Genomic DNA, 26,675 nt, shown 5'->3' on the forward strand with positions numbered 1-26,675 from the left:
AAAGACTCTTATTTCCAGATAAGGTCACATTCACAAGTACCAGGGGTTAGGATTTCAAAATGTCTTTTTTTGGGTACATACATAATTCAACTCATAGTAGTGCTATTCATCAAAATTTCCAGTTCTTCCCCATATCCATCATTTGAAGCATTACACTTTTTGGCACTTTGTGTTGGAGTGTGAGAGATAAGACATATGAAACTTCTGGCCAATATGTGATGGAATAGATATCTTTACTTCCAGGACAAAGGATTTAATTGAAGACCTTTCTAGAACTCTCTTTTCCTTTGGACATTGTACTTACCAGTGTTCGAAGTGGTGACTTCACAGTCATTCTGGATTCTGACTACAGAGAGCAGAACTCACCTGGTTACACATAAGGGACATGTAGAATGACCAAGAAATAGTTATTTGGGTTTTGAGCAACTATGATTTTAGAGGTAGTTTGTTAGTACTGTCATTCTGACTGGTATACCCGGTTGATTTTTTTCTTAGACCCTATATAAAAGTTTATATTATGCACATCTTTTATTATCTTTATTGTCTAATTATCCAGGCAGAATATAATCTCAGTGTGACAGAGAATTTGTCTCATTCTCTATTTCATCCTAATGCTTAGAAGAGAGGTCACAGTCACAGTGATAGGTAATCAACTAAAATTTGGTGGATAGATGAAAGAATGAGTAGATGTATAGTAATGGATTATGTTCTTCCATTTTTGTCTTTAGCACTATATTCGTTTGGTTTTATTTTAATTTTTAGTTATTTTGTATGAACCATTATATTTTAACTTCCTAAAAGTCACAAACTTTTATTCATCTTGGATTTTTTATTCATCTTGGATAAAGCATGGATTTAGGTGAAAGTCAGTGTTAGAATCAGATCATGGTTTTTATTACTTAAAAGCTAACTATCTTTGGGAAAGGTATTGATTCATAATAAACCATGTTTCTCATCAGTAAGATGAGACTCAGAGAATTGTCCATTATTTAAGAATTGAGTAAGATAATCTAAGAATTTAATAAACTTTATTATTCTTTCTTCTTTATGCTCCATGTGTTTCTCTTCCCCTCAAAATGCCTAGAATAATGGACAGCATGTAAAAATACATAAGAAAAAAATTTTAGTTGTAATTGTCAATAATTAGAAATAATACTATATTAAAGTGTTTCATTTTTTGAGTTATAGTTTAAATTAATCATTATTATAATTTCAAATATTGTATTTTCCCATCACATAGTTTCTTTATTATAAACAATATAAGTAAAAATGAATTATATTGTAATTACATTCTAACTGAAAGGCCTATCCCGCAGACCCATATCGTACACACTCATTTTATCACTTTATACTTAGGATTTCAGGAATGAATTCCTAAGTAGTCTGTGGCATGTTCAGTTACCACAAAAGAGACAGTACACCAAGGGCAAATGGATGGTTTCCTGAGCCATATTTTTAAAATTCTCTTTGAGTGTTAATGAATCTTTTAGCAATTAAAGATTATAAGGTATGAGGGAGTAAAGATAGTTGATCTTCAAAAATTAGAAATATACATTTTCCAATGGGATCAATATCCTTATCTACTTAATACATGAAAAGAGAGGTGGCTAGGAGTTCAAAATCTGAACCTTAAACCAGCAACCTACTACCAATTCAGATTCCAAAGGGCAATGTGCGTCAAGAAGAGTCTGGGAAAATGAACCAATGTTATTTCTACTATTTTATTTATTACTGTTGTCTCAAAACTCTTATTTATCCTCTTGACCCTAGTAAATTAGGCCATATTATAATGGGGTGCCAAGGGTTACATGTTTAACCTTTTCCCTAATGTCTAGTCCAGAAGCTCAGCTAACAGCCTTCTTGAAAACTTTTCCCTAGACTCATTCTTATCCTTAGAATTCTTACCTTTCAGATGGTAAGAAATACCACATAAACAATTCAAGGAAAATACTGCCAAAAGAGAGAGACTTAGTAACCTTAAAATCTAGAGTAAAATTGGCCTAAATATACCTTCTCAGTATAAAATACTGAGTATTTTATACCCAATGTATTTTCCATTGTTGCCAAAGCAAATCACTACATACACAGTGACTTAAAACATAAATTTGTTATCTCCCAGTTCTGAAAGTCAGAAGTCAGGTAAGCTTTCTGGGTTTCTCAAGTTTGTGGTAAGCGTTCTAGGTTTTCCAAGTCCAAAATTAACATGCCAGCAGCTTGCCTGGGCTCTTATGGGGCTGGCCTGGGAACAGTCTGCTTCCACGCACATTCTGGTTGTTGGCAGATTCAGTTCTTTATGTTTACAAGGCTGAGGTGCCTGTCCTGTTGCTGGCTTTCAGCCAGGAGCCTCTCAGCTCTTTGAAGTTACCTGCATTCCTCATCATGTTGTCCCCTCCATTTTCATATACACCAAATCCTTCTCATAATTTTAATCCCTCTGACTTCTCCTTATGCTATATCTCCTCTGACTCCATCCTGGGGTAGTTCTCTGCTTTTAAGGGCTCCTGTCATTACATTGAGCCCTGCTAGAATAATCTATGATTGTTGTGGAAGATAAAAATCAGACCAATGAGAAACCAACCGACACTCAGAGAAGTAGGAGAACTCGGGTTTATTTTACACCGGCGGATCCAGACGAGCTCGCACTCAAAATTCTGGGCCCCCGGTAATAGGGTTACAGAGCTTTTATAGGGGAGTACAGGGGGTCAGGTTCCACGGGCTGTGCTGACTGCTGGAAGGTGGGTTAAAATGGGGCGAGGGGATTGCTTTAGGTGGGAACAGTGGTTAGGGCAGAGGTTAGGGCAGTGCAGGAAGTTCACAGTGGGAAGCCTGTCTACGGAAGCAGAATGGCTGGTTATCTCTTGCTCCCAGCGGGACTTCTAGTTATCTCTTGCTATTGCTAATAACTTTCCATCTTCTGTGGCCTGCTGGCCGGGGCCTGCTCTGAGTAATTTTCCTCTTCATGATCACCTCCTTATCTTAAGGCCTGTAATTAATTAAGGTCTCTTAATTACATCTGCAAAGTCCCTTTTGCCGTGTAATGTAACATAGTCAAAGGTTGCGGAAATTATGGCATGGACATCTTTGCGAAGGGCATTATTCAGCCTATAACACACAATTTAAAAATAATACAGAGTAAGCATGAAATTTTTGTCACCATAATCTTATTCTGTTCTAGAACCCTGGCTCAAATATTACTTCGGCCTTAATATCAGCCTTCCTTATCCTTAGAAATGGAACTGGGGCTAAGCTTTGAGTTCACTTTACTTTTTAAGCTTGTTAAGATGTCAAAATCCTATAGACTTTAGCAAACATAACCTTTAGAAGAACAGTGACAGAATTTGTAAATAAAATAGGTCTACCATTAATACAGAATGCCTTTGAAGAATGAATTGGTGATGGATAGATAGTTCTACAAGATCACATGCATATAGGAGCCAAATAAACATCCATTTTCTTTCATCATGTCCATATGGATTGGGAAATAGAGACTTCCTTATAAATTGATTATTAGATGATTTCAGCTTTTTTCTTACATGACATTTAAAAGTAGTATGCTGGGGCGCCTGGGTGGCACAGCGGTTAAGCGTCTGCCTTCGGCTCAGGGTGTGATCCCGGCGTTATGGGATCGAGCCCCACATCAGGCTCCTCCGCTATGAGCCTGCTTCTTCCTCTCCCACTCCCCCTGCTTGTGTTCCCTCTCTTGCTGGCTGTCTCTATCTCTGTCAGATAAATAAATAAAATCTTTAAAAAAAATAAAATAAAATAAAAAGTAGTATTCTGTCAAAAGTTTTAAATTCATCTATCCTTTTAGTTATCATTTCATTTGTTCAATATTTTTAACATTTACTCTGGTTAAGCTCTAGGTATTGAATAAGTAAGACAGATACGTACTTTAGCCTCAAGAAGCATATAGTGTAGTTGGGATATAGACACTTAACAGATATTTTCATGCGTGATGAATGTGTCATTGGAGAAGTGCAGGATATTATGGGAGTAAATAATAGTAGCATCTAATTTAACCATAAGGTTCAGCAAATGTTTCCCAGGATTTAGATCTCCAAACTTCAAAAAAGTGATGAGTGACCATTAAGGAAGTCATTATCTACACTTTACACGTAGAAAAACAGAGGCACATGCAAAATCTCATGCTAGGTCATTGGAGAAGTGCAGGATATTATGGGAGTAAATAATAGTAGCATCTAATTTAACCATAAGTTTCAGCAAATGTTTCCCAGGATTTAGATCTCCAAACTTCAAAAAAGTGATGAGTGACCATTAAGGAAGTCATTATCTACACTTTACACGTAGAAAAACAGAGGCACATGCAAAATCTCATGCTAGGACTTGAACCCAAAATCCAGCTCAAAGTTCCTAGTGCTATGTCATGCTGTGGATAAACTATATTTGCAAATATATTCAGTAGTTCAGAGAGATAAAATTTAAAACCTAATTTAAGGTGATTTATGCAGTCATAAAATATTTAAACTATGTATTAGGGCTAAGAGAGCAGAGAAACTATCTCAGTGAAGTTATCAGGCAGGAATATTTTAATTATAAAAATAATTTACTATCAGAATAGAAAAAGGAAGACTGGTATAAATTTTAGTGTGAAGAAAACAGTGCTAACCTTGAAAGTTATCTGTTGCTAACTATTCTAAGCATTACAATTTTTATCCAAATTTCTCTTCATTCTAGTAGAGTTTCTTCCATATCAACTCCACAATAATATTGTTACTCTTTATTATTATAAATACAGAGTTTAATTTTTCTATTATAGTTTTAATCTCCTTGCCTAGGCTCTAGCTACTGAACCATTTTAGTTTATTATTTCCCTTTGATCTTAATAGATTATTATACATACATTTGGCATTTATTTCAGAGTATTTTTCCATTACTTCTGTTCATTAAGTGAGAAATTCTATCTAAAGCACTAACACAGTCCCTGATCCTATTTTGGTATTTATGTTTGTCATTATTGTTTTTATTTTTAATGTCATTTCAAATAAGTCCTGTTTACTTGCCTTCTTTGGGAAATACTGAATGATCTATTGAGTTTTTCTTCTGGTTCCCATGTTAGTTTTCAGAAGTATGTTTTTTAGGTACTTGGTGATTCACTGCCTGCTGTCACTCTCTACTGGGATGTTGATTGATTGTCATTTAAGAGACAGGTTTATTTGTATCATCTGCATCTCAATTTCTACTTTCTAATGAACACTAATTTTATTCTGTTCTTCTATATATATTATATTTTTGAAAGATTTATTTTTTTGCTTTAGAGACAGAGTGCACATGCACACCAGTCTTTTTTCTTGAATCACTAAAATAAATTAAGCAATTATTTGTGAAGTATATAAAACTTAGAAAGTATTTATACAAATATAATCTCTTTGAACTCACTATAGCAATTATTACTATCTCCATTCTGTGAGTAAGAAAACTGAACCCTAAGATCACATTTTTGCTACCATTAATTGTAAATATTTATAAACAAACACAAACACAGAGGAAATTAATCACCATTTAACTATCATCCATTTTTCACATTTGTAAATATATAGTTTCATCTGCTTCAATGTCCTTTCGTTTCTTAAGTCATCATTAAAACATGTTATTTCATAACTTCTACATACTCTAGCATGAATTCCAGAAAATACGGCCATTCTTAGAGAACCAATGTGGTTTTGTCACAACTAGCAAATTAAATAATTTCCTGATATCATCATATACCCAGTCCTTACTGAAATTTCCATGATTATTTTTTTATAGCTGGTTTTTGAATCAGCTCATCTGGGAAGTTTTTGTTGCACTATAATACAGAGACCTTCAAATCAATCAGTTTATCAGAAAAAAATTTAATAATGTGCCTATTTAGGGAAAATACTGAATGATTTGACATTTCACCTCTAATGTGTAGCACTTTGCTAGTGTGGAAGTGACACAGTTCTTCTCTTCCAACGCCCTTGTACCACCAATTCAGTAGTTACGTGATTGCATTGTCATCCACACCAGAAGAATAGCACAGATCTCCTACTGCTTCCCAAAATGTCACTGGAGATAATGAAAAAAAGGAAAATACTCCAAAATCAGCATATTTAGAGCATAGATTTGAAAACAGGCATACTCAGTCCAAGTCTCCACATGACCTACCATTAGCTTTGTGACTTTGGGCAAGTTTATTACCCTCTAAGCCTCGGGATTTTGTTCTTTTGCATTTTGTTTGTTTTCAGTGTTTATAGAAAACAATAGTACTTAACTCACACAGTTTTTGTGAGAGTTGTGTGATAAATATCTATAGAATGATGAATAGATCTCCTGGCAGAGATTCTCTGCTCAATATGGTATAGCTCTTATTATTATAGTATTACTATTTCATATTCCATATTATAGTTTATCATATAGAATTTTTAAAAAATATATATCAAAACCAGACAAAGACATCATAATAAAGGAAAACTGCAGACCAACATCTCTTATGAATGTAAATGCCAAAATCCTCAAAAATTCTAGCAAGCCAAATCCATCAGCATATAGAGAATTACACACCATGACCAGGTGGGATTTATCGCAGCCTCAGCAGTGCAATGCTGGTTTAACATCTGAAAATCAATTCATGTAATACGTTCTATCAGCATAATAGAAAAGAAGTATCACATGATCACTTTAAAAGATGCACAAAAAGCATTTGGCAAAATCGACACCTTTTTTAATAAAAACACTGAAAAACTAGGAATAGAAGGGATCTTCCTCAATCTGATAAAGGATGTCTATGAAAAACCCATAGCTAACATCTTACTTAATGGTAAAGGAGTGATGCTTTACCCCTAATTTCAGGAATGAGACAAAGATGTCTGCTCTTGCCACTTCTATTTAATATTGTACTTGGAGGTATAATAAATTTGTACCAAAGAATGAAGTTGGACTCTTACCTCACACCATATACAAAAATTAATTCAAAATTAACCAAAGACCTAAAGTAAGAGTAAAAACTCTACAACTATTTAAAAAACAAATAAACTAACAAACATAGGAGTAAGTCTTCATGACTTTGGATTTGGGAAAAGATTTTTTTTTAAGATTTTATTTTTAAGTAATCTCCACACCCAATTTGGGGCTCGAACTCACAGCCCCAAGATCAGGATTCACATGCTGTACTGACTGAGCCAGCCAGGCACCCTGGAAAAGATTTTTGATATGATACTAAAAACACAAGGAACAAAAGAAAAAATATAGATGGATTGGACTTCATCAAAATTAAAAACTTCTGTGCTTCAAATGGCACCACCAAGAAAGTGAAAAGACCCACAGAACGGGAGAAATATTTGGAAATCATGTTTGATAAGGGACTCGTGTCTAGAATACATAAAGAACCTTTACAATGCAATACAAAAAGACAGCCCAATTTTTAAAAATGGGCATTGGAGGGGCACCTGGGTGGCTCAGTCAGTTAAGTGTCCGACTCTTGATTTTGGCTTAGGTCATTATCTCACGGTTGTGAGATCGAGCCCTCATCAGGCTCCAGAGTCTGCTTAAGATTCTCTTTCTCCCTCTCCCTTTCCCTCTGCCCCCCAAACCCCTCTCGCTCTCTCAGAAAAAATGGGCTTAGGATATGAATAAACATTACTCCAAAGAATATATATAAATGTCTAATAAGCACATGGAAAGATGGTCAATATCATTTATCATCAGGAAAATGTAATTCAGAACCATAGTGAGGTATCATTTAACACCTACTAGGATGACGAGAATCAAAAAGTGAGGTTACAAGTCTTACAAATGCTGGTGAATATGCAGAGAAATCAGAACCCTTATACGCTGCTAGTGGGGGTGTAAAATGGTGCAGCCACTTTGGAAAACAGCCTGGCAGTTTCTCAAATGGTTAAACATGGAATAACATATGACCAAGCAATTTACTCCTAGGTAAAACCCAAGAGAAAGGAAAATATATACCCACACAGAAATTTGAACACAAATGCTCCTAACAATATTATTCATAATAGCAGAAAGGTAGAAACACCCCAAAAGTCCACCAACAGACATGGAGAGCTCACGCAATGCTTACAAAAAAAGAAGAAAGCCAACATCATGGATCTTCTTAAAATGGAGGGGTTTCTTTATGATAGAGAGGGCATCAGGGCCACTCCATAGACTAGGCACAGCTCCAACTCATTCCTCCTGGAGAGGCCACACAAAAAAGCTGACACATGAAATGCGCCACTACAACTAGCTTTTGTCGCTTAACAGTGCAGCTTTAAGTTATTTAAATTGTATATCTAGTTAATTTATTTGAGTAGGTAGACATGATTTCATAGTATGTGTTGATATCTTTTTTTAAACTTTCCACTTTTGGTGGACATGTATGTTTTTCCAAATTCATTTTTTGGCTTTTCAAGAATGCTCAAACAAATATATATATACACGTATATGTATGTAAATAGTACCTCTGTAGATAGATTAATAGATGTGGTATTCCTGGGTCAGAGTATGTGCATCTTTGTTGATACAGCTAAATTTCTCTCCAATTGACTGTACCTGTTTTATTTCCAATGAGTTGTGTTTGACTATGCATGACTATCCACTCTTGCCAACACGACATATTACAAACCATTTTTGGGGGGGTCAGTCATTTTAATTTACATTTTTCCAATGATAGTAGGGCTAGACATCATTTTGTATTTCTTTTATTCATTTATTTTTTTTTATTAATAATGATTTTTTATTATATTATGTTAGTCACCATACAGTACATCCCCGGTTTTCGATGTAAGGCTCGATGATTCATTAGTTGTGTATAACACCCAGTGCACCATGCAATATGTGCCCTCCTTACTACCCATCACCGGTCTATCCCATTCCCCCACCCCCCTCCCCTCTGTAGCCCTCAGTTTGTTTCTCATAGTCCATAGTCTCTCATGTTTCATTCCCCCTTCTGATTACCCCCCCTTTCTTTATCCCTTTCTTCCCCTACTGATCATTCTAGTTCTTATGTTCCATAGATGAGAGAAATCATATGATAGTTGTCTTTCTCTGCTTGACTTATTTCACTAAGCATTATCTCCTCCAGTGCCGTCCATGTTGTAGCAAATGTTGAGAACTCATTCTTTCTGATTGCTGAGTAATATTCCATTGTATATATGGACCACAACTTCTTAATCCAGTCATCTGTTGCAGGGCATCTCGGCTCCTTCCACGATTTAGCTATTGTGGACATTGCTGCTATGAACATTGGGGTGCATATGGCCCTTCTCTTCACTACGTCTGTATCTTTGGGGTAAACACCCAGTAGTGCAATGGCTGGATCATAGGGTAGCTCAATTTTTAACTTTTTAAGGGACCTCCACACGGTTTTCCAGAGTGGCTGTACCAACTTGCATTCCCACCAACAATGTAGGAGGGATCCCCTTTCTCCACATCCTCTCCAACAATTGTTGTTTCTTGCCTTGTCTATTTTTGCCATTCTAACTGGTGTAAGGTGGTATCTCAGTGTGGTTTTGATTTGAATTTCCTTGATGGCTAATGATTTTGAACATTTTTTCATGTGTCTGTTAGCCATTTGTATGTCTTCATTGGAAAAGTGTCTGTTCATATCTTCTGCCCATTTTTTGATTTGTTTATTTGTTTCTCGTGTATTGAGTTTGAGAAGTTCTTTGTAGATCTTGGATACCAGTCCTTTATCTGTAGTGTCATTTGCAAATATCTTCTCCCATTCCGTGGGCTGCCTCTTAGTTTTTCTGACTGTTTCCTTGGATGTGCAGAAACTTTTAATCTTGATGAAGTCCCATAAATTCATTTTATCTTTTGTTTCTCTTGCCTTTGGGGATGTGTCATGAAAAAGGTTGCTTTGGCTGATGTCGTAGAGGTTGCTGCCTATGTTCTCCTCTAGAATTTTGATGGATTCCTGTCTCACATCGAGGTCTTTCATCCATTTGGAGTTTATTTTTGTGTATGGTGTGAGAGAGTGGTCAAGTTTCATTCTTTTGCATGTAGCTGTCCAATTTTCCCAGCACCATTTATTGAAGAGACTGTCTTTTTCCCACCGGATGTTTTTTCCTGCTTTATCAAATATTAGTTGCCCAAAGAGCTGAGGGTCCATTTCTGGGTTCTCTATTCTGTTCCATTGGTCTATGTGTCTGTTTTTGTGCCAGTACCATGCTGTCTTTGTGATCACAGCTTTGTAGTACAGCTCGAAATCCGGCATTGTGATGCCCCCAGCTTTGTTTTTCCTTTTCAACAGTTCCTTGGAGATTCGGGGTCTTTTCTGGTTCCATACAAATTTAAGGACTATTTGTTCCAGTTCTTTGAAAAACGTTCTCGGTATTTTGATCGGGATAGCATTGAAAGTGTAGATTGCTCTGGGTAGCATGGACATTTTAACTATGTTAATTCTTCCGATCCATGAGCATGGAATATCTTTCCATCTTTTTATGTCTTCCTCAATGTCTTTTAAGAGTGATTTATAGTTTCTAGAATAAAGGTCCTTTACGTCTCTGGTTAAGTTAATTCCAAGGTAACGTATGGTTTTTGGTGCTATTGTAAATGGGATGGATTCCCTGATTTCTCTTTCTTCGTTCTCGTTATTCGTGTACAGAAATGCAACTGATTTCTGAGCATTGATTTTGTATCCCGCCACGTTACTGAATTGCTCTATAACTTCTAATAGTTTGGGAGTGGATTCTTTTGGGTTTTCCATATAGAGTATCATGTCGTCTGCGAAGAGAGACATTTTGACTTCTTCTTTGCCAATTTGAATACCTTTGATCCCTTTTTGTTGTCTGATTGCTGTTGCAAGGACTTCTAGTACTATGTTGAATAATAGTGGCGAGAGTGGGCATCCTTGTCGTGTTCCTGATCTTAAGGGAAAGGCTTCCAGCTTTTCCCCATTGAGAATAATATTTGCAGTAGGCTTTTCATAGATGGCTTTTATGAGATTGAGAAATGTACCTTCTATTCCTACACTCTGAAGGGTTTTAATCAGGAAAGGATGCTGTATTTTGTCAAATGCTTTTTCGGCATCGATTGAGAGGATCATATGGTTCCTGAGTCTTTTCTTGTTGATATGATGTATCACGCTGATTGATTTGCGAATATTGAACCACGCTTGCATCCCAGGTATGAATCCCACTTGATCGTGGTGGATAATCCTTTTAATGAACTGTTGGATTCTATTAGCAAGTATCTTGTTGAGGATTTTGGCGTCCATATTCATTAGGGAAATCGGTCTGTAATTCTCCTTTTTGAGGGGGTCTTTGCCTGGTTTGGGGATCAAGGTAATATTGGCCTCATAGAATGAGTTTGGTAGCTTTCCTTCTGTTTCTATTTTTTGAAATAGCTTTAGGAGAATAGGTATTATTTCTTCTTTGAATGTTTGGTAGAATTCCCCAGGAAAACCGTCCGGGCCTGGAGTTTTGTTATTTGGAAGGTTGTTTATCACTGACTCAATTTCTTCATAATTAATTGGCCTGTTTAAGAAATCAATTTCTTCCGGTTTCAATCTTGGTAGTTTATAGGTTTCCAGGAAGGATTCCATCTCTTCCAGATTGCTTAGTTTATTGGCATATAGCTGTTGATAAAAATTTCTAATAATCCTTCCAGTTTCAATGGTGTTCGTCGTGACCTCTCCTTTTTCATTCATAATTTTAATAATCTGGGTCCTTTCTCTTTTCTTTTGGATAAGTCTTGCCAGTGGTCTGTCAATTTTATTGATTCTCTCCAAGAACCAGCTTCTAGTCCTGTTGATCTGCTCTACTGTACTTCTGGTTTCTGCTTGATTGATTTCAGCTTTAATTTTGGTCAACTGCTTCCTCGTGCGTGGATTAGGCCTGTCCCTCTGTTGCTGTTCCAGCTTCTTGAGGTGAGAATATAAAAACTGCATTTTAGATTTTTCTATTCTTTTGAGTGAGGCTTGGATGGCTATGTATTTCCCCCTTAGGACTGCCTTTGCAGTATCCCATAGGTTTTGGACTGTTGTATTTTCATTCTCATTGGTCTCCATAAATTGTTTAATTTGATTTTTGATTTCCTGGTTTATCGAGTCATTCCTTAGCAGGATGGTTCTTAGTCTCCAAGTGTTTGAGTTTCTTCCAAATTTTTCCTTGTGGTTGAGTTCCAATTTCAGAGCGTTGTGGTCTGAGAATATGCAGGGGATAATTTCAATCTTTTGGTATCGGCTGAGACCTGTTTTGTGTCCCAGAACATGGTCTATTCTTGAGAATGTTCCATGGGCATTAGAATAGAATGAGTATTCTTTGGTTCTGGGGTGTAGTGTTCTATATATATCTAAGAGGTCCAACTCGTCGAGTATGGCATTCAAAGCCTTTGATTCTTTGCTTAGTTTTTGCCAGGGTGTTCTGTCTATTTCTGAGAGTGGAGTGTTGAGGTCCCCTACTATTAATGTATTTTTATCTATATGTCTCTTTATTCTGGTTAAGAGTTGGCTTGTGTATCTTGCTGCTCCCCTGTTGGGGGCATATATATTTATAATTGTCATATCCACTTGTTGAATACTTCCTTTAAGAATAATATAGTGCCCTTCTGCATCTCTAACTATAGTCTGTAGTTTAAAATCCAATTTATCTGTAATGAGAATTGCTACCCCAGCTTTCTTTTGAGGTCCATTTGCGTGAAAGATGGTACTCCATCCCCTTACTCTCAGTCTGAATGCATCTTTGGGTTCGAAATGAGTCTCTTGTAGACAGCATATGGATGGGTCACTTCTTTTTATCCAATCTGCAACCCTGTGGCGTTTGAAGCAAGAATTTAAACCATTAATGTTCAGGCTGAGTACTGAGAGATATGCTTTTAATTCTGCCATGTTGTCAGTAAAGTCTTTGTTTGTATTGGCTGTGACTTTCTGTTTTGTATCACTCTTGGGGCCTTTTTACTTTTATAGAACCCCCCGTAATACCTCCTGTAGGGCTGGTTTCGTGGTTACGAAATTGGCTAGTGACTGTCGATTCTGAAATGTCTTTATTTCTCCATCAATTCTGAATGACAGCCTTGCTGGATAAAGGATCCTTGGCTGCATGTTTTTCTCTGAAAGAGCTTTAAAAATGCTCCCCCAACCCTTTCTCTCATTCCAGGTCTGTGTAGACAGGTCTGATGTAATTCTGATGCCTTTGCCTTGGTACGTGAGAAATTTCTTTGCCCTGGCCGCTTTCAATACTGTTTCCTTGGATCTCATATTTGCGAATTGCACTATGACGTGACGTGGTGTAGGTCTGTCATGGTTGAGCCTGGGAGGGGTCCTCTCTGCCTCTTGGACACGAATTTTTGTTTCCCTTGCTAGATTAGGGAAGTTTTCAGCTACAATTTGTTCAAATATCTCTTCTAGACCTCTGTTTTTCTCCACCCCCTCGGGGATGCCGATGATTCTAACATTGGATCGTTTCGTTGAGTCAGTAATCTCCCGTAGCCAACATTCGTGGGCGTGGATTTTTTTAAGACCAGCTTCTATTTTTATTTTTTCCTCTATTAACCCATCCTCCAATTCACTAACCCTTTCCTCCGCTTCCGTGACCCTGGCCGTCAGAGCCTCTAGTTTTGCCTGTATTTGGCTCATAGAATTTTTAATTTCTGTCAAATTCGCTCTCATTTCCGCCCTTAGGGATTCTATATTCTCAGTAATATTTTCCTGAATACTTTTTTCAAGTCTACTCATTATCTTGACCATTGTTACTCTGAATTCCATTTCTGATAATTTGGTTACATCCATATCCGTTACTTCTGTGGCAGAGGCCACAGACTCACTGTCTTTTCTTTGCTGGGGGGGGGCTTCTCCTTCTTGTCATTCTGATGAAGAGAGGTTGCGGGGTTTCCAGAGCCCAAAATTATTGACTAGGTCCCAGGCCGTGCCCCTTGTTTTATAGGGATCTTAGAGATGTGGGCTTCTTCTTTAAAGATTTTATTTATTTACTTATCTGAGAGAAGGAGACAGACAGTCAGCAAGAACGGAACAGAAGCAGGGGAGTGGGAGAGGAAGAAGCAGGCTCCCAGTGGAGGAGCCCGATGAGGGACTCCTTTCCGGAACGCTGGGATCACGCCCTAAGCCGAAGGCAGGCGCTCAATGACGGTGCCACCCAGGCGCCTGGGTTGTGGGCTTCTTGATTTTTCAGCCTGCCTTCTGTGTTCTGGGGGAGGGGCCTGCCGCGCCGATACTCAGGCAACCCTGTTTGGGTAGAGTCTCCGTGTCCCCTGCGAGGGGGGATGGGGATGGGCACTCTCTGAGCCGGTATTTCCAGGCTTTTGTTCTCTGGCGGCTTTCCCTGGCGGCCAGCTATGCCTCTTCTGAGGGTCAGAGCAGCAGAGGCTGCATTGTCGCAGAACAGAGGGATTGCGGCCCGTTCTCCACTGATGTTCTGGCCACTTTAACTCTGTTACTGTTGGTGCTGCTCAACCCTGCAGCGTCCCGGGATGTGTGCACCAACCCGGCGTCCCTGCCCTCACTTCCAGGGCCGGCGCGTCTCTGTCCTTTGTGTTTCTAATGCCGCCAGCTACCGGCCGCCCCGCACGCTCCCGGGTCTCCCGGTCTCAGTCTATGCCCGGTGAGCACACCTCGATTCCGGAGTTTCGGGAGAAGCCTGGTGGCGCGCACACCCGGTTCAGGGTCTCAGTCTGCTGTTTCGCGGGTGCCGACCGAGAGTCCGCCCGCTCCCCCGTGCAGGTGGCCCGCCAGCCGCCAGCCGCCCCGTGCGCGCTCCGGAGTTCCCGGTCTCAGTCTGGATCCCGTGAGCACACCGGGATTCCGGTGTTCCGGGAGATGCCTGGTGGCACGCGCGTTCACGGCTCACCGGTCTCAGTCCGCTCTCTCGCGGGTGCCTTCTGTGAGTCCGCCCCGCTCCCCCGTGCAGGTGGCTGCCGCTTCCCGGCGCCCAAACGCAGCGGCTCCCTCCCCCTTCCGTTTATCTTCCGATATCCGTGCACGGTTTACAGCTCCCCTCTTCGTACCTCAATACTCAGCGCTGGAGATGTTCATTTGTAGAGATCCAGATGCATCATCCTGCGTCTCAGGCTGATTCCGTGGTTATTTAGGCTGGTCTGGTACCTATCCAGCTCGACTCAGGGGACCGGCTGAAAAAGGGGTCCCCTACTCCTCCGCCATCTTAACTCCTCCTCTTTTATTCATTTAAATTACCTCTGCTAAATTGAATATCTCTTGAAATTTTTAATGGATTTGAATTTCTAAACTAAAATGTAGAGTGTGATACATATGTGTGTGTGGGGGCACATACACATCTATATTCATCTCTTACATTATAAGAGTAATTCAGGAAGGAAATATACCAAGCTGTTATATATAATTACTTCTGAAGAGGGTGATAGGATTTGAGCAGAGTAAGGTGTTAGGAGAGATATCTGCGTTTTGGTTTTTTTTTTTTTTTTTCATTTTTAAAATAAATATTGACATATTTGTTAAAATATTTATTTATTTTAGAGAGATTGAGAGAGCATATGAGTTGGGGGGGAGGAGCAAAGGGAGAAGGAGAGAGAATCTCAAGCAGATTCCCCACTGAGCACAGAGCCCAATGCAGGGCTTAATCCCAGGACCCCAAGATCATGATCTGAGCTGAAATCAAGAGTCAGATGCTGAATCAACTGAGCCACCCAGGTGCCCCTAAAATAAATATTGATATTAAAATATTAAAAGAATTAATTTCACCAGGATATTTCTAAAATTAGATATTTTTAGGTATTATTGCATATTATTATTCTATTTGCATTTAAAGGGCTCTTACATAAAAGACTTACTTCTTCAGTTCTGGGAAATTTTATTACTTTACTTACTTTCTTAACTACTTCTCCAACCACCCATTCCCACTTTTTCTTTGTTCTCTCTCTTGTTTTCCTATTAGATGGCTTTTGGAACTCCTGGAACTATTTTCTGGTTTCTTGACTTTTTCTTCTTTGTGTCTTTTTTTCTTTTTTTTAAGATTTTATTTATTCATTTATTTATCTATTTATTTATTTATTTATCAGAGACTGAGAGTGCACATACACACGGAGGGGGAGCAACAGGGCAGAGGGAGAAGCAGGCTCCCCACTGAGCAAGGAGTTCAATGTGGGACTCGATCTCAGGACCCTAGGATCATGACTTGAGCCAAAGGCAGATGCTTAACCAACTGAGCTACCCAGGCATCCCTTCTTTGTGTCTTTATAACTGCCTTTGGAAAGAATGCCTTGACTCTATGTTCCCCTAATTCATTTTCAGTACTTCCATTTTACTAGTCATCCCCTCTATTAAGGTGCAGTTTCTTTCAGTAAATACGGTTTCAATGTCAAAAAGAGAGTTAATTGCCAATTTTTTCCTCGACAATCTGTTCCTTTCTTATCCATAAATTTCTTTTCTGGTGGTATTAATTGTACTTATTTCAAAATTTCCTTCTGTTTACCCTTGGGGTTAGTTCTACTTATTGTTTTTGTTTTCCTCAAATATTTGGTGATTCTCGATCATCTGTTTATGTTTATAGATGAAAGTAGGGAGGTTCATCAGCCGAGGTGGTTAGAATATATTTTCTCAGCTTGAATGATAATGTCTGTGCCACTGACAATCAGTGCAATTTTTATTACAGTGTCCCTGGCTTTAGTGTTCTCCCAGTATGCTAGAGTCCATCTTTGCCGATTTTCCTTAGGTTATGCAAATGGCTTGTTTTCTAGCGACATGAGTTCTCAACCCTGGTAGTGTTGTATATAGTTTTCTCAAGGGCATGTTTTTGGATTGTGGTTGTTTCTGACAATCAGCTTCATCCGCTATTTGATTTCAGGGATGGATGCCTCAAAATCGCTGTCTATTGATTGAAGAAAATACTCTTCCTAGACTTACTGTGAATGCGTGCACACACACACAAATACACACATGCTTCTTAAAAATGACAGATAAATACGACAGAATGTTCACCCGATCCCATATAAGTGACTATATGTACATATATTTGTAAGTGAGTTGAACACAAGTGTTCAGTCCTCACATGGGCTCAAACTCTGAGTATTCACCATTTTCATAAACACTATTAGTTACAATTGAATAAATATGCTAAAATATAAATTTCCTTTTATAAATAAAATGTGTTCAGATGATTGCTTTTTCCTTTTAGCCAGTGTAAAGGGGAGTGTATTTTCCTTCCTTTGTTTATTCCTTACTCTCTTTTTCATTCTTTGCTTTCTTTTCTCACCTTTCCATCATTCTTCCTTTCCTTCTACTCATCTCTCACCGAAAAGGAGGGGGAGGAATTCTTTCACATTTTAAATGTAAATAGGGGGTGCCTGTGTGACTCAGCTGTTTAAGTGTCTGCCTTTGTGATCCGGGGGTCCTAAGATTAAGCCCCCCATCGCATTGGGCTCCCTGCTCAGTGGGGAGATTGCCTCTCCCTCTCCTGCTGCCCCTCCCCCTCTGCTCATGCTCTGTCTCTGGCTTTCCCTCTCAAATAAATGAATAAAATCTTTACATAAGTAAATTAATTAATTAAAATAGAAATGATGACTCAAAACTGATTCTTATTCTCTATGTCAAATTCTGTGGCTTTGTTTTGAGTGGGACTTCAGAATTTTGCCTGGGCTCTCTGAGCTTTATTTCCCAGAAAGAAGAGTTGCGATAGAAAAGTCTTTCAGTCATAGATTGTGGAACTGATAAGATTTTGTCATCCCCTTTAAGTAGAGTATCAAACAATAGCTTTAGATATATATCTATAGTTTCATATTTTAAAACTGTTTTAAATCTCTTCTGTGAAATGTCTTCTATACCTTGCAGTAGTGTGTCTTCATTTCAAATGCTTGGCATAAAGTGTAATTACAGGGATTTTACAGCATGTTTCTCTCCCCGTTCTCTTCTCCCCAAGTTTACCTTAGTAGCAGAGTTTGAGCCCATTTCAGTTTTAATCAGAAGTGCTTGAACAGACAGCCACTGAAACGCCTCCAGTTTACCCAACAGAGAACTTTGAGAGCTAAGAACTTTAAAACTTCCAAAGTCTCAGGAGTTTTTAATTCTTAAAATTAATATTTTCCCTAGCATCCTGAAACGTGTGCATCTGCTAGTCTGAATATTTTAATGAGCTAATGTCTACCATATGCCAAGTGCAATCTGCACTCACCCTTCTCTGGTGTCTGTAATATTAAGTGCTTAGCAGGCATTACCTTCAGCAGTCACAATGATAAACATGCAGTTTGCTATGCAGCACCCATTTGTCATTGCTGACACGTAAGCATGGAGAGTGACTTTCCTCTCCCCTCAGCTCTGGCAACTGGTAAAGCTTATTAACATGGCTGGACCATTTTTAATCTCCTACAGTTCCTGGTTTTCTCAGCTAATAATATTCCTATGAATACCTGCCATAATACTTGATATTTCTCCTTAATATTTATCAAATCCATTCTTTTACCTCGACTTCCACGAGTGCCCCCTTGTTTCAGGAAACTGTCAACAGTCACCTGGATCACTGGGACAGCCTCCCAATGTCTCCGCTTCTAGTTTCACAGCCTTCAATCTACCCCCGCCGTATTGCATTGCTATCAGAAGAGTTCATCATGCAGCAACCTTATTGTTACTCTTTGATTCATTCAGAATTCCTTAGCCTGGCTTCTATGACCCTTGTCATTGAAACAGTTTCTTCTCCAACTTCATCTTTCATTATTCTCTACTTCATCTCTTCAGATTCAAAATGTATGAAACTATAGTTTCCCTCTCAAAACATTCTTTTCTCTGGGCTCTGAACATTTGTATATGCTGCTGTTAAGAATGCTTTCCCCAACTTCCCACTTTTGCCAAGAAATCCCATATCATTAGCTGATGCCTTTTCTGTGTGAGAAGTACCCAGCATTCAGCATACTTTGCTGTGATTGTCTGCTTACATTCTTCTACAATTGAAGGTAAACTGTGTGTAGGTCAGGCTAAGCATTATTCACCATTGTTTCTCAGTCTTTAGTACAGTTTTGACTTGAAGAAGGTGCTCACTAAATGTATCTGTAGAATGTTAGAGGTAAGCATATTTCTGGAGTTATATCATACTTGAAAATCATCTGAATAGGTACTAAAGATTCCGTACCCAAATGAGTTCCTTTACATTTTATGAATGGATTTAATTACAAAAATATTCTTCATGATTTTATAAGACTCTGTGTTTAAGTCTGATTTAAATAACCACATTTTGTGGGAATAGTACAATGTTTAATAAATGATAAGTATCATGTGCTAATATAAGAAATGAACATTTGAGAAACTACTGGAATAATAGTATTGAGTTTGCACTATCTTTCAGGGAATGGGCTCAATATCAGAGCTACAAATGTAAATAAAACATGATCTTCATTCATTAAGGACTCCAGGCCAGCATGGAGATCTTTACTCACAAAATAGTCCCGATAAGTATAATAGTGATACTGATTGCAATGCTGGTAATTACAGTTTAGTTAATATTTAATGGGGCCTCACTGTAGGCCTAACTCTCCTCTAAGTATCTTCGTTGAGTGTAGTGACTCATATAATATTCACGGTAACTTTATAAACTAGCTTCTTCTGCTTTTCCCATTTCAATGACTGCTGCTACATTGGAGTGGTTTGAGAAAAGACTATGAAATGAAAAAAGTGTCTATTCAACTCTAAATAAGGTTTGCTACGAAGAAGAGCAGAGAAAGACCATGGTAAGCAGAAGGAGATGTGGGAATAAGATGAGAGGCATGATAGATAGTAACATAGGAAATGTTTGTCTGGAGGTAGGATGAATAAAATTGAAGTTTTGGAGGCAATATTATTATTTCTGATGAATGATAACAGTCAAATAATTGGGTAGTGACTGATACATATGCAGAAAGATACAAATAATTATTTGCAACTGATTGTGGTAAATACTCTTGTACAGGGTTAATTGCTAGATAATGTGAGTGAAATGGAGATGTTAATGAATTCCAATCTTTATATATTACGTGTCATAAGGCCTTACTTGGCATATAAACAGATAACTGTTCTGTTCAAAGTACATTTTTAAACACCATATTATCTAAATGTAGGGCTATGTACATAATAAAATTTTGAAATTTGCCCTTGAAACTAAAATATCGATATGGGTTTATCGATTCACAACACACATTTATATACAACAGACATTATTTAGTTCCAGCACATTAACATCTTTACACAACATCTCCATTTAAGAATGAACTTTCTTCTATTTTACTGGACTTTATTAACTAATTTGTCAATAGTGTCAAGCACACACACACACACATAACAAAACATACACGCACAACCATTTGGAGAAGACTGATTTCAAATTTACGAACTCCTTAAATTTTCTAGCACATTTAAGAGTTAAAAAAGACCTAGAGGGGGCGCCTGGGTGGTTCAGTCATTAAGAGTCTGCCTTCGGCTCAGGGTGTGATCCCAGAGTCCTAGGATAGAGCCCCGCATCTATGCTCCTCCGCTGGGGGCCTGCTTCTTCCTCTCCCACTCCCCCTGCTTGTGTTTCCTCTCTGGCTGGCTCTTTCTCTCTCTCTCTCTCTCTGTCAAATAAATAAATAAATAATCTCTCAAAAAAAAAAAAAAAGACCTAGAGGGTTTCAGGGACTTGCTTTAAATGTCACTTATAGTTTGTGGTAAATTTCAATCTCCTCCAGTTTTTCACACACTAGTGTGTACCTGAATCTTTCCCCAACCATGAGTTCTCTTATTGGAAATGAAAAATACATGTGGATTCATTTATGTATATGTTTTCCCTAGCAGTAAGACTTGTACTTAGAGTAAATGTAAGGAAGTCTGAGCTGCACTAAATGAGTCATTGCTCTGCAGACAGCCTCCTGAAATGGGATGCACCTCTGAGTCACTTTCATTTTCACCTTTGTTCTTCTGCCTGTGGCTTGCTAGCAATCAGTCACATTCACTCTCTCTCATGAAAATATATTGTTGTTGCCCTTCAGCTCTCCCCTCATAGCTTGGAAGCCCCAGAAGACATTTAAAAGACAAAGATCAATCTGGCTTTTAGATTGTTAGAAGATTGCATTAACCCCTGATGCACATTGGTATCACAGCAGGAGGTGATGGACCTCTGACCTTAAGGTTTTGAATTTGCCTTTTTTTTTTCTAAAGAACATATGATCCAGGTCACCCTATACATTCCCTTAAGAGCCTCTCTCACATAATAATCAGTTTAAACTCACTGAGTGTCCAAGTGAATCCACAGATATGCAACCCATTATACCATAGAAAAGAAATCTACTGTGTCATGCTTTGTAGCCACACAATTGCACATCTTCCTGCAAAAATAAGCCTAATATCACCACTTGGCAGCCACTATACCTTCTTCATGGATCTAGGTAGGCTGATTATACAGCACTAATCTTTAGTGGGACAAAAAATTTTAAATAAAAGAAAAACTTCAGCCGAACAGAGTGAGGCTCCCCTGGCACAAATTTATGTTAGGCAAATCATATCTAGTTACATATATCCTCTGGAAAAATAATACCAGGGTTACACAGAAATTATACAATTTAAATAAACAACTCTGCATGGGAAAACTCTCTAAATGACTGCCAAAAGATAGGCTACACTGGAAAATAAGTTTGAAAGATTCAGGAGGGTCCTTTGTCCTTAGAGTACATTTTAAAGCAATAAGGCTCACCGTACTCCATTTCAAATGTTTCCTTAAGCCCCTATAAATAAAATAACTCAAAAAAATGAATTAATAAAAAGAATTAAACAAGTGAATTAAATTTTTTTAGTTGAAAAAATGCTCTGTGAAAGAGAAAGCCAAAAGGCGATGAGCTCTCTATTCCACAAAAACAATTGTCTCTTTTCTGTTATGCATAGTCACATGGTGCTTAGGTAGTACACACAATATGGAGCATGAAGTAAATAAACTACTAAGCTGTCAAAAAGGCGGAAAACACCATAAAGCCACCTGTGATGCTCAGACTCCAAGAAATAATTCTTACTGTTACAGAGAAAGAGAGCTGCAGTATCACTCAGCCATTTCTATTACCTTGAAATGCAAGCAGACTGAATATGCCAAGCAATTTATGGGGAAATGAGTCCTTCTCTAGAAAGCAGGTTATTTATTATATGGTACCTTAATATTTTGCTTTAGCAATGTACAAGGACTCTCTTGGTTGCTGTTATAATAAGCAGAAAGCTTAGAAAAGAAACTTAGAGATAAAGCATATATTAAAGACACAGGTTCCAGAATGAACAAAACCTGCTCCACTGGCTGCAGACAGGTGATGTCAGTGAGGCAGAGCTGGAGACAATTATTCAGACTTTCATGTGTCTTTCATGGTTCATCTATCTCATAGATCAATACTGTGTAAGCTTTGTTTTTTGATGTTTTAAAATTTATCCTCTACAGATACGTTTGTGGCCTCTACAAGGATCCCAAATAAAGAATCCTTTGAAATATTAGATTTCTGGATTTCCTAGATGAGTCTTAATGTTAGTGCCCCCAAATAAACACAACCACAGGATACTAGTGTCATCCTCAGAGTGCTGGCTTATGAAAGTCACACATGCCCATGGTAGAAATTTAGAAAATATAAACAAAATTAAGGTAGTAAAATGATCTGTATTCTCTCCATCCGGAAATGTTGGTGTAAATCCCTCCCATCTTTTTTTGCTATGTATGTACATTTTCTATTAACTTAGAATATTAACAAAGTATACTTAAGACTGAATGCACCATTCCAGGAGAGGAGTTAAGATGGCGGAGGAGTAGGAGACACCTTTTTCAGCCGGTCCCCCGAGTCGAGCGGGATAGGAACCAGACCAGCCTAAACAACCACGGAACCAGCCTGAGATGCATGGAGATGCGTCTGGATCTCTACAAATGAACATCTCCAGCGCTGAGTATTGAGGTACGAAGCTGTGAGCCGTGAAACCGCGCACAGATATCGGAAGATAAACGGAAGGGGGAGGGAGCCGCCACGTTCGGGCGCAGGGAAGCGGTAGCCACCTGCACGGGGGAATGGGCGGACTCGGGGACCAGCACCCCCAAAAAAGCAGACTGAGACTGTGAGCCGGGAGCACCACCAGGCACCTCGCGGAACTCCGGAATCCCAGTGTGCTCACTGGATCCAGACTGAGACCGGGAGCTCTGGAGCACGCGCGAGGTGGCTGGCGGCTGGCGGGCCACCTGCACGGAGGGGGTGGGGGGGAGCGGGCGGACTCGCAGACGGTACCCGCGAAATAGCAGACTGAGACCCTGAGCCGGGAGCACGCGCCACCAGGCTTCTCACGGAACTCCGGAATCCCGGTGTGCTCACCGGGCGGGCATTGACTGAGACCAGGAGCTCCAGGAGCGCGGGGGCAGCTGGCGGCTGGTGGCTGGTGGCGTTAGAAACACAAAGGACAGAGACGCGCTGGCCCTGGAAGTGAGGGCTGGGACGCCGGGTGTGGGGCGCACATCCAGGGATGCTGCAGGGTTGAGCAGCACCAACAGAAACAGAGTTAAAGTGGCCAGAACATTAGTAGAGAACGGGCCGCAATCACTCTGTTCTGAGACAGAGGCTGAGATTTGGCCGCTGCTGCTCTGACTCTCAGAAGAGGCACAGCAAACCGCCAGGGAAAGCCGCCAGAGAACAAAAGTCTGGAAATACTGGCTCACAGCGTGCCCATCCCCAACCCCCCTTGCAGAGGACATGGAGACTCTACCCAAACAGGGTTGCCTGAGTATCAGCGCGGCAGGCCCCTCCCCCAGAACACAGAAGGCAGGCTGAAATATCAAGAAGCCCACAACCCGGGGCGCCTGGGTGGCGCAGTCATTGAGCGCCTATCTCCGGCTTAGGGCGTGATCCCGGCATTCCAGAAAGGAGTCCCTCATCGGGCTCCTCCGCTGGGAGCCGGCTTCTTCCTTTCCCACTCCCCTGCTTGTGTTCCCTCTCTTGCTGGTTGGCTCTCTGCCACATAAATAAATAAATAAAATCTTTAAAGAAGAAGCCCACATCCCTAAGATCCCTATAAAACAAGGGGCACAGCCTGGGACCCAGTCAATAATTTGGGCTCTGGACAACCCCGCAACCTCTCCTCATCAGAATGACAAGAATGAGAAGCCGCCCCCCCAAGGAAAGAAAAGGCAGTGAGTCTGTGGCCTCTGCCACAGAAATAATGGATATGGATGTAACCAAATTATCAGAAATGGAATTCAGAGTAACGATGGTCAAAATGATGAGTAGAATTGAAAAAAAGTATTGATGAAAAGGTTACTGAGAATATAGAACCCCTAAGGACAGAAATGAGAGCGAATCTGACGGAAATTAAAAATTCTATGAGCCAAATGCAGGCAAAACTAGAGGCTCTGACGGCCAGGGTCACCAAAGCAGAGGAACGTATTAGTGAATTGGAGAATGGGTTAATAGAGGAAAAAACGAAAATAGAAGCTGGTCTTAAAAAAATCCACGCCCACGAATGTAGGTTATGGGAGATTACTGACTCAATGAAATGATCCAATGTTAGAATCATCGGCATCCCTGAGGGGGTGGAGAAAAACAGAGGTCTAGAAGAGATATTTGAACAAATTGTAGCTGAAAACTTCCCTAATCTAGCGAGGGAAACAAACATTCGTGTCCAAGAGGCAGAGAGGACCCCTCCCAAGCTCAACCACGACAAACCTACGCCACGTCACGTCATAGTGCATTTACCAAATATTAGATCCAAGGATACAGTATTGAAAGCGGCCAGGGCAAGGAAATTTCTCACGTACCAAGGCAAAGGCATCAGAATTACGTCAGACCTGTCTACACAGACCTGGAATGAGAGAAAGGGTTAGGGGGCATTTTTAAAGCTCTTTCAGAGAAAAACATGCAGCCAAGGATCCTTTATCCAGCAAGGCTGTCATTCAGAATTGATGGAGAAATAAAGACATTTCAGAATCGCCAGTCAGTAACCAATTTCGTAACCACAAAGCCAGCCCTACAGGAGATATTAAGGGGGGTTCTATAAAGGTAAAAAGGCCCCAAGAGTGATACAAAACAGAAAGTCACAACCAATACAAACAAAGACTTTACTGGCAACATGGCATCATTAAAATTCTATCTCTCAGTTCTTAGTGTCAACGTAAATCATTTAAACACTCCCATAAAATGCCACAAGGTTGCAGATTGGATAAAAAGAAATGACCCATCCGTTTGCTGTCTACAAGAGACTCATTTCGAACCCAAAGATGCATTCAGACTGAGAGTAAGAGGATGGAGTACCATCTTTCACGCAAATGGACCTCAAAAGAAAGCTGGGGTAGCAATTCTCATATCAGATAGATTGGATTTTAACTAGAGACTATAGTTAGAGACGCAGAAGGGCACTATATTATTCTTAAAGGAAGTATTCAACAAGTGGATATGACAATTATAAATATATATGCCCCCAACAGGGGAGAAGCAAGATACACAAGCCAACTCTTAACCAGAATAAAGAGACATATAGATAAAAATACATTAATAGTAGGGGACCTCAACACTCCACTATCAGAAATAGACAGAACACCCTGGCAAAAACTAAGCAAAGAATCAATCAGCGTGATACATCATATCAACAAGAAAAGACTCAGGAACCATATGATCCTCTCAATTGATGCAGAAAAAGCATTTGACAAAATACAGCATCCTTTCCTGATTAAAACCCTTCAGAGTATAGGAATAGAGGGTACATTTCTCAATCTCATAAAAGCCATCTATGAAAAGCCTACAGCAAATATTATTCTCAATGGGGAAAAGCTGGAAGCCTTTCCCTTAAGATCAGGAACACGACAAGGATGCCCACTCTCGCCACTATTATTCAACATAGTACTAGAGGGGCGCCTGGGTAGCACAGTCGTTAAAGCGTCTGCCTTCGGCTCAGGGTGTGATCCCGGTGTTATGGGATCGAGCCCCACATCAGGCTCTTCTGCTATGAGCCTGCTTCTTCCTCTCCCACTCCCCCTGCTGTGTGCCCTCTCTCGCTGGCTGTCTCTCTGTCACATAAATAAATAAAATCTTTAAAAAAAAAAAAACATAGTACTAGAGGTCCTTGCAACAGCAATCAGACAACAAAAAGGGGTCAAAAGTATCCAAATCAGCAGAGAAGAAGTCAAAATGTCTCTCTTCGCAGATGACATGATACTCTATATGGAAAACCCAAAAGAAGCCACTCCCAAACTATTAGAAGTTATAGAGCAATTCAGTAATGTGGTGGGATACAAAAATCAATGCTCAGAAATCAGTTGCATTTCTATACACGAATAACGAGACTGAAGAAAGAGAAATTAGGGAATCCATCCCATTTACAATAGCACCAAAAACCATACGTTACCTTGGAATTAACTTAACCAGAGACGTAAAGGACCTATATTCTAGAAACTATAAATCACTCTTGAAAGACATTGAGGAAGACATAAAAAGATGGAAAAATATTCCATGCTCATGGATCGGAAGAATTAACATAGTTAAAATGTCCATGCTACCCAGAGCAATCTACACTTTCAATGCTATCCCGATCAAAATACCGAGGACATTTTTCAAAGAACTGGAATAAACGGTCCTTAAATTTGTATGGAACCAGAAAAGGCCCTGAATCTCCAAGGAACTGTTGAAAGGGAAAACAAAGCTGGGGACATCACAATGCTGGATTTCGAGCTGTACTACAAAGCTGTGATCACAAAGACAGCATGGTACTGGCACAAAAACAGACACATAGACCAATGGAACAGAATAGAGAACCCAGAAATGGACCCTCGGCT

The sequence above is a fragment of the Ursus arctos genome, unplaced genomic scaffold (genome assembly GCF_023065955.2).
Source record: "Ursus arctos isolate Adak ecotype North America unplaced genomic scaffold, UrsArc2.0 scaffold_18, whole genome shotgun sequence".
Taxonomy (NCBI): Eukaryota; Metazoa; Chordata; class Mammalia; order Carnivora; family Ursidae; genus Ursus; species Ursus arctos.